Source organism: Schistocerca gregaria, chromosome 2, assembly GCF_023897955.1.
Source record: "Schistocerca gregaria isolate iqSchGreg1 chromosome 2, iqSchGreg1.2, whole genome shotgun sequence".
NCBI classification, from domain to species: domain Eukaryota; kingdom Metazoa; phylum Arthropoda; class Insecta; order Orthoptera; family Acrididae; genus Schistocerca; species Schistocerca gregaria.
In genome coordinates, this window is record NC_064921.1 from 674635498 (window position 1) to 674645352 (window position 9855).

Below are 9855 nucleotides of genomic sequence, written 5' to 3' on the forward strand. Positions count from 1 at the left end.
CTTCCCCGTCCTTCCCTAATCTGATGAGACCAATGATCTCGCTGTCTGGTCTCCTTCCCCAAAACAACCAACAATCCTAAGGGACGCCGGTACGGTAGCTCAGCGTGTTCGGTCAGAGAGCTGGTTGGTCTCTGTAATTAAAAAAAAACTGAGTAAAACAACCAACAAACGAACTTTAACGGATGTCATGTAGCGTCCGCAACGACCAAACACAACGATCAACAACCAACAAAATGCAAAAAAAGAGGCCCAGATTCAATTCCCGGCTGGGTCGGAGATTTTCTCCGCTCAGGGACTGGGTGTTGTGTTGTCCTAATCATCATCATTTCATCCCCATCGACGCGCAATTCGCCGAAGTGGCGTCCAATCGATAGACTTGCACCCGGCGAACGGTCTACCCTACGGGAGGCCCTAGTCACACGACATTTATTTATTGTGTTGTTGTCCCTTATTATCCCAAGGTAAGATTTAGTAGCTGCGTTACCGATTGCTATTTTGGAATTATTTATATGAGTATATCCTTGTGACGTGTACCGGAGGTATCTCTCACTGTTGCCAGATATTTCTAGCTGCTGCAGAATTTTGCGCGATCTTCCCCACGAGAAAGTTTTACTTCCTATTGAGGCGGTGTCCCTGGCGACCCTGGGGGCGCACCACCACTGCATCGCCCAGTCGCTCCGCACAGCAACGGCGGCAGCCGCGTGTGCGGCGAGCTCCAGGTGGTGTCTCCTCTCCACTTGAAGCGCCCCCGTCTGGCGCGGCGGAGTTAACCAAGGCGGCCGTCGAGGTAACGGTCGCCTCATTCGTCTGCGCAGAAAACAAATGCTCACATTATAATGCTTACAGTTCCACCGATTACGAAAAAGAAGTTTGATGCAGGCGCAACTTTGGAAGTGGTCAGGAAAAAGAAATCTTGGATCAGCACTGACTATACATCAAGGTATTGTTGAATTGCTACTTCAGATAACCAGTGAATCCTGCTCCAAAAGGAGAAAGGTTAAGTTTAGAATAAAATTCGCAAATTTCTTGTATTATTACTATCAGTTGTTTCGACACTATTACGGTCTCCTGATGTTCACAACTACCGCTTAGTTTCCGTAGGTTATGTGCATTATTGTGCATTTAACTTAACTCAAACAGAGCAGGTGTTTAGTAATCCAGATGAAATAGTGGTGAAATCCTTATGTACTTCCGTGCGAGCATCCAGAGAGATTGTTTCACAGTGGAGAAACGAATCGTTAACGGACACGCGCTGCCTCTCTCATTAATCACTCATGCATGTTGAGGATATTAGCGATCTGTTACGCTTTCTTGTTCATCACCTGATTTTGCGTTCAGCTTTATTAAACTTCCTCCTCAATCGAGTATTTAAGATGATACTCTCTGTACGGTCGTTCGGCTTCAGATTTCCCATAAAGTTCTTTATGAAATCGATTTTTCTCTTTTAATTTTAATTCCTTGCATTGTGTGGGATGCTGTAAACGAAATTACCAGCAGGGAAGATATACGTTTCTCAAAAAGAGGTGTAGTGACACGGGGTTCTAACGATTTGACGACTAAGATCGTGTGAAGTGTATGTGCAAACTTCCCACTTCTCTTATACGAGTCGACTTACTTGGTGTACACAGCTGATCTTCTCTGGATAGGTGTCTTCTTGAATCTCTATAAACGTCTTCTCCGAAGAATGATGCTAGTTACAAGAACCTTAAAGACTCTCTCTCTACTTGCGAAATAATTAGGTACTCGAAGAATACTTTTCAACAACTATCGGTATATTTGAGCTTCATAAAGAAGAAAATTCACACTTCGCATATAAACATTTGACTTCTTGTAAGTCACTCGTATCGTCTCACATTAGAAACAGATTTAAGTACATTTTAAAAAAGAGTTTGCTTAACAACCATACCTCTATTACAAACAAATCGTTAAATGCGTCTTGCCTCCAGTAAGTCGAAGATAAGAGTTTTTTTTCACAATTCAGAATCTCAATTATTCTTTTGTCTCTAATAATAGTCACAATTACAAACCAGCACAGAATAACACAGAATTTCGTTGGTGCTGCCATGTGCTTTCATTACGACTTCCATGGACCGACCGACAAGGGCTTGGCGGTGCCGTTCGACCGCCATGTCTACAGTCTTCTCACGATAAACTTCTGACTTGCACCCACAGACAGGCGACGCGCAGTAGATATGGTTCCTTTCTCCCACTCACATCTAAAATATTGTGTGTTCGAGACGGTGGAAGGCCGAGTGACTTTAGAATTTGCGCGGTAATTCTCGAAACACTACAGGGTAGTGGATAGCACAGCGGATGCTAAGTCATACCTCGAGCTCCAATCACATGTGAATAGCAGACATCTGACTTCGCACTCGAGGCTAACTGAGGGCAGAGTACTATTGCGACACGAAGTTCCGACCTTTTGTCTAGGCACACAGTCAAAATTTCGGTGATATGTTCAAGACGATAATTCAAGAACACACGCCGCCCAGCTTATCAACAAATTCCTAAAAGAAGAGAAATCACTCTGGTGAAATGGGCTCCTGATATGAACGCGACTTCCATACTCTACCGAAGACAGAAAGGGCAGATATGTGCGAGAACTGTCGTAGAAACAACTTTATAGCTCATACATCCAAGACGCTAACAAGATAAAGTACGCAGAAGAATGGAAACGAAAACTGGAGATGTGTAATATGACGATCAGCTTCGCTTTAGGAAAGATAAAGCAAGCAGAGTGGCAATTATTGAGTTACGCTTAGTAATAAAAGCAAGACTGAAGAAAAATCATGACTCGCTCGTAGGATTTGTCGACCGAGAAAAAGTGTTCGACAGAGTAAAATGCCAGGAGTAAGCTTATTTAAAAAAAAGGTAATACAGGAATGCAGTCTTAGGTCCCGATTTCTCGACCTATACATCGTGTAGGTAATGACCGATATTAAACAAAGGTTCAAGAGTGATTAAAAGTCAGTGTGAAAGAATATCAATGATGAAATTCGCTGATGACATTGCTAACCTCGGGGAAATTTAAGAAGAATTACAGGGTCTGTTGCACTGAATGATCTAATGAGCACAGAATATGGTCGGAGAGTAAACTCAAAAAGTAATGAGAAGTTGCATAAATGAGAATAGCGAGAGACTTAACATCAAAATTGGTGACCATGAAGTAGACGAAGTTTCGGAATTGTATTGCCCTGGAAGCAAAATAACGCAAGCCGGACGAAGGAAGAAGGACACAAAAAGCAGACTAGCAGGGCAAGGAGGGCATTTGTGACCAAGAGATGTAAACTGGTATAAAACAAAACTGGCTGACATTTGGGGCAGAAATTCCCGACAAAAAATGTTTGAAGAACAGCATTGTATCATTGACAGTAGGTGAACTGGAACAGTAATGGGAAAGAATGTGCGTGACTGAACACGCTTGGGACGTGTAGTACCTTGCAGTGACTCGTTGCAGGAACTGTCCTCACACGCTGTGTGACATTTGGACGACCGCTGTCGAAGACTAGATGCTTCAGCACGACCATCTTCTGAAAAGCATACCTAGGAGGTTCCTAGCAAATTGCAGTGGATGGAGCTACACAATGTTATTGATTTCAGTGATGTGCGCTTCGAAACGGAATACGTTTGTTTGGGATCTGTTTTAGATTTTATTTCATATTAAATAAAAGCTTTTTAGTCGCTACTCCCCTTCAGTACAAGACTGAACGCATTTGCAAACATAGAACTCTTTGAAAACTACTTGTATGTTCGTACTCGGTCCTACGAAAAATCCAACTTTCCTAGTCGTGACATCACTTGCAACACAAAAGTTTTGTGTTGACACTTTTGCCGTGGAAATCGCATTGAACATTTCGTGAATCCCTTTTCAAACTTTTTACGTTAACGGGAGCTTTTTCTCAAGAACGTGGTCGTGTTCCAAGCGAGAGTTACTCCCAATAAGTATGATAGAAGAACGGCTACTCGACAATGTGCACAGTCTTAGAATTGGAAACTGACTTCCCTAACTACTGGAGTAGTTTCATCCTTGTTGCCCTCCCTGGTAACCATAATATTGTCCTGCCTTTCCAGTGACGCCCCCATTGTGCTGCGAGTTCTGTAGCCCAGAACGCTCCTCAATACTGACGCCCAGAGCAATCAGCTGACGTCTGACGTCTTCTGTGGCTCGTGTGTCCTGGGAGGGACCCTCTCTCTTGGCCGGGGCTCGGACGGAACTGCAGTCGCACCACGTTGTAATCCTATGGGAGTTTTGTTTTCATCGTCATGTTTCTATTTATTGTTCTTTATTTAATTCCTTCCTAGTATTTAACCATTATTTGAGACATTCACGTTTTGCAACAAAATCTACACTGAGTTTGTAATTCTGTAACTAGGGAGTCATATAATTATCACAGTCTGTTCCATAAACGTCATAGGTTTTATCTGGATTACGTTGGAAGAATTTCATTATTGTCTAGAAGTAAAATACGGGCAGTATTACCTCGTGACTTGAATTAAATTTCAAATATAATTGTTGTAATGAGCAATGCGTTTCAAGCAGATACCTTGTACGTTATATATCAGATTAATAACCGTTCAAAATGGTCCAAATGGCTCTGAGCACTATGGGACTTAACATCCGAGGTAATCAGTCCCCTAGAACTTAGAACTACTTAAGCCTAACTAACCTAAGGACACCACAGACATCCATGCCCGAGGCAGGATTCGAACCTGCGACCGTAGCGGTCGCGCGGTTCCAGACTGAAGCGCCTAGAACCGCTCAGCCCCACGACCGGCTAGTAAGCTGTGCTAAGTGTTTTATATAGCGATGCTGGGAAGACAATTCGCTCATTGAATCCGACAAATAGTGGAAGGCAATCCTACTCAACACGAAAGTGTAAATGCTAAGTGCACAGACCCGCTAGTTATACTGTGCACTCAATATGTCATTGCTTAGCTAGGAAACAGAAACACGAATTATCCGTATGACGATTCCTAGTGTAGGTCGTACAGGGAAGTCATTTACCTGATGACGTGGGGGATCACGTGACAGGATGTACTGCTCTCGAGAAGCCTGCCAATCACGCAAAAGCCGATACAGTCGTTTGTCAATGAAACGACGAAAACCGCTCTTGTTATAAAAGTGAGTCCATTGCCTTTATCACATCATTCAGTATTCTCTACACATACTTGTTATATATTCTATTTAAAAAGGAATAGGATTATAAAAATTTTAATTTGGGTTTGTTATCCTGTAAGGTTCAAAGCTCCCACTCGTTGGTCGGACGCCCGGAATCTTCAGCTGTGTGCCCGGGCGATTTGTCCATTATGACCATGTTTCAGGAAGTGTGGATATAATTACTGCCTCAACTGCATCAGAATTAAGGGGAAGCTAACGCAAGTCATAAACGGTCGGCATGAAGTAAAAGATGGTTGGTTGGTTGGCGGTCAATGACCTAAACAGCAAGGACGTCTTTCTCGCATTCGTAACATAGTCTATCTAAAGTGAATGACATCAGGCAGAAATCTGATTGACGTGAGACAGTATGTAGGGATGGCAAATCGAAGCTAGGAGAGCAATATTGATACCAGAAATGAGAGATGATCGCGTGAGGGAGAAAAGTGTACGAGTCGCCCCTCCCGGATGCTAGACAGCACACAAGGAACCCACAGGGATAATCTGCTACGGAATGCGCCATCATTACGTCCTACACTCAGTGCTAAGATAGTAACCCAGTAAAAAATTCGTTTTAGCTTGGTAGAGCTGTCAATAGCTGGTGGCTTGCTCATAGCTGCTAGTAACTGTGACAACTTGGGAAAATGGCAAAGTTCTCCCAGTAATCTGCAGTGTGATTTGGTGGCTAGTGACCATCACATGTAGAATCTGGCTGCCTCCATGCCTGAAAGATACATTCATCACACTCCTCGGCGTTGCTCACCTGTGGGTCCAATAGTACTGGGTCGTTGTCCTCATCGGTGACCGCTATGACACGAAAATCTTCGTTATCTGCCTCCCGCCCACAAGAAAAAGGCGAGGGCTCTGCGGAACATCTGCGAATTTAAAAAAATAACATAAAGTGTTGTCCTCAACTCATACGTTAGTCTCACGGAATGGTAGTGACTCAGACGTGAACTGCTACGCAATCGGAAGGTTTGCGGTGGGTACTGGGAGTACATTTTACGAGAAATTCCACGCCTCATAAACATACTACCGAATGCTCTAAAAACTACAGAATTTGCAGTTATGTAGGATATTCCCCAAATTTAGGTATTAGCTCACATCTACGACGTTTTGGTCTCCGCCCAGAGCAACAGCGTTTGTTAGCAATGTTATCCATGTGTACAGAAGTCAATTTAAAAAGGGAATCAATACTTCAGGCAGATTAGGTTCTTAATTAATTTTTCAGTTGATTTGATACCAAAGACATGCCACCGGACGGGTGGGCGTTACGGCGAGAGTGCCATAGATATGATTCGCAATTTGGAGCGTTAATCAGGCGTTTCTTGGCTGCGTCGAAATCTTTTAACGAAATGTTAATCTCCCACCTACGTGGGGAGAGATGGCCATCCTAATAAATAAAATTAGCTATAATACCAAATTTATAAAGTGATATTTAGCAGTACTCTGATATTTACAACTCCTCTTTTACGTGTATACCACAATTTCTCCACAACGCCAACTTTCTAGTCGTGTGCCAGGGCTCTCGTTTACTATACTGACTGCAATCCAGCCATATTAGTCTCTCATTCGCTCATGGTGGAGCTGGGAAAATGGCAGCATTGATGTTCGCCATCTAGAATTCTCGACTACTCATGTAACGTTAGATCTCAGGGCACAGTGGGACGCAGAGCGTAGTAATTAACTTTGATAATGTTTCAGTTTCATAATATAAACATTTGTGATCCGTAGGGATTGGCTGAGCTTTTTTTCTGGTGCGGAAATAACGCAAGAATTACATGTCTCACGCACAGATATGGAGTGATATCAGCAGTTCTCGACTTCCCAAGCCGAGTTTTGTAATCAGGCGCAGATGTACATAATTTTACGTTGGCCATTCACTGGTACTGATATATAACCAGAAATTGTGTTTTTCAAGGCAGAATGTGTGGAGACTTAGAAAAGGCTGGTGTTATTAATCGAATGCAACTTTGTCCAGAAAGTAGCTAGTGGTTTTAGGCATTGGTCACATAAAAGGACTTGGCAAGGCATGTTAAAGTAAGATATAACCATATTGTTGGAACTTAACTGTTTTATTTCCTTTGCCTTGTGATTTACTTTTTTCTCTCTCTTTTTGACTGACTTTGTGAAGCTATATCTACGGAAATTGCACTACACTAATTCACTTGTTCCATTTTCTTCAATAGTTTTAGCCCCAATTCTCGATCACTACACAATAATTCCCTTGCACATTTTACTGTGTTGATTTGAAACTTTTTTTGCTTGCAGTTTGCGAGCTAACAACCCAAAGATTTACGGTCTCACATGCGGGTCCCTTTCGTCGAAAAGTCTTGGCTCAAACTCGTCTAGGGGTTGAACCGCGCGTGCCGCATTACATGCCCTACATTAGACACTTGTGACCCTTTGGTTAAATTGTCTGGCTGATGGAAAGTTTGCGAAATACAAAACTCATATAACATATAATAACAGCAACAATAATATCGGGAACTAAATTAACGACCCATAAATGATTTATGACACACAGTTGCGATTTGGTTAGAACAATGTTTGTTCAGAAAGCAATCTAATAGCGAAAGTGGTCTTATTTAGGATTACTGTTACACTTGAGCGCATATCCATTTGACAGAGTCCGATCATGCTCAATCTTATCGCGAAACACAAGTCTAATTCTCCGCCTCGTTATTTACACGAAAAGTTACAATTCACATCAGGCGCGCGGCTGCTCACCACTCAGAGACTAAGTCCTGCGATACCACAAAATGAGAAATGTTCTAAGTCGTTTCACTTCCTGGCTATCTAAAGAGCGACTGTCCGCTTTCGCGTGTCAGTCCAAACTGTCCGCCTTGGTGTCTCCAGCCGAACTGTCCCTCTGCCCGTCCCCGGCCGGGCTTCCCGCGCGCCGAACATACTCGCTCGACTGACCAGTGCAGTTCCCTTTCCTGAAGCCGTCCATCTGATTGGCTACAGCTTATTCTACATTATTTCACATTTGAACATATTTAAATAATCGAAGCTTGACCACTTTCACGTTCTTAAGTAAAGTAACAATAATATCCATTACATAATAAATGTTAAATTCTTTTACACAAAACCAATAAAATTTCATTCTTACCTTTGAACGCTACGTCCAGTAGCCTTGCACCAATGTCCTCTCTGATAAATAAATAAAGATCAAAAGTAACTATTATGCACTAAACCTTACAACAAATATTCTATTACTTAATGATTCAATAAGGTGTCATGCTGTCAGCGTACAATGTGTTCTGTGTGGAGGAAATGACGGTCTGACACTTAACTGAAAATACTGATAATTTAAATTTACTATATCTCTTAAAAAATAATGTTACAGAGTTGATATTTACAACATTTGTCATTTTAATTATGCGCTTCTATTTGAAATGTCGATCGTTAAGATCGACCAAAGCATTCAGGTTTTAGCATTCAGGTCTTTGTTACAAAACTTGTTAATTTCACTTTAACAGTAAATCCTAAGCTATTATAGATATGATCAATATTCAAGTTTTATTGGGATTGGCATGAAAATGTATGAAGGATGACAGATTAAAATTACTGTGGCTTCATTCCGTGCATCACTACAGAATTAAATATTTTTTTCATAAATGTTTCCCTATATGGGCGATCTTAGGTTCGCCATATTTAACACTGCTATGTCTCCTTGGCCACAAACCGCTTCTACAGGGTTCCCCTATGACGTAGGTTCTCGTCTGTCTCACTCGCACACTACAGTGTTTAGACCTCATTCAGCACAATAGACGCCTGTGAATTTCCCCATCTCGTGGCGAATCTGCACTCTTTGTGGCATACGTTTCTGGACGACAGGGTTCGTTTCACTATTCCTGAAGGCTGAGTATTTCGACTATATATTTAAATGAAAGCGAAATGCTCGTTAACTCATAAGTTTATAAACATTTTGTGTGAATGTTCTCACTGTTTCATTAGTGGTTTTTTACTGTCTGTCTGTCTCTTTGTCGCCCGCCGGAGTGGCCGAGCGGTTCTAGGCGCTACAGTCTGAAACCGAACGACCGCTGCGGTCGCAGGTTCGAATCCTGCCTCTGGCATGGATATGTCTGATGTCCTTAGGTTAGTTAGCTTCAATTAGTTCTAAGTTCTAGGCGAGTGATGACCTCAGAAGTTAAGTAACATAGTGCTCAGAGCCATTTTTGTGTGTGTGTGTGTCTGTCTGTCTGTCTCTGTCTCTCTCTCTCTCTCTCTCTCTCTCTCTCTCTCTCTCTCTCTCTGTATGTGTGTGTGTGTGTGTGTGTGTGTGTGTGTGTGTGTGTGTGTGTTTGTTTGTTTCCAATGAAAGCATTCTTAAGGGAAACTGTTTTTATGTGTGTAATATTTTTTTAAAAATGAGGGGTCTGTTAGACATGTATCCGGCGTTGGGCCTGAAAAAAAAACTGGCTTACCTGGTGCATTAGTCATCTAATCCCCATCGAAGTAGTTCCCTTGGGACTCCACACACCTCTTCCAGCGGTACCGCCATTGTTGGATGCACGCCGAAAAAGTATCTTTCGGAACGGTATTTAGCTCGGCTCGGCTGTCTTTGCGATGATGTCCTCTCTTATCTGAAATCGCGTTCCTTTCAATGGCCTCTTGTGTTTGGGGAACAGCAAGAAGTCGCAGGGGGGCATATAAGGAGAGTACGGAGCCTGGTGGAGCACAGAAGATTGTTT

General features: G+C 42.4%; 1 non-coding gene across 1 annotated transcript; it reads left to right on the forward strand.

Annotated features, from left to right (window-relative positions):
* The first annotated feature begins 9153 nt into the window (after positions 1-9153).
* Trnaf-gaa (transfer RNA phenylalanine (anticodon GAA)) lies at positions 9154-9237 on the forward strand. Its single transcript is given in 2 exon segments — positions 9154-9193; positions 9203-9237. It is a non-coding gene; the product is annotated as a tRNA-Phe (tRNA).
* Positions 9238-9855: the final 618 nt, after the last annotated feature.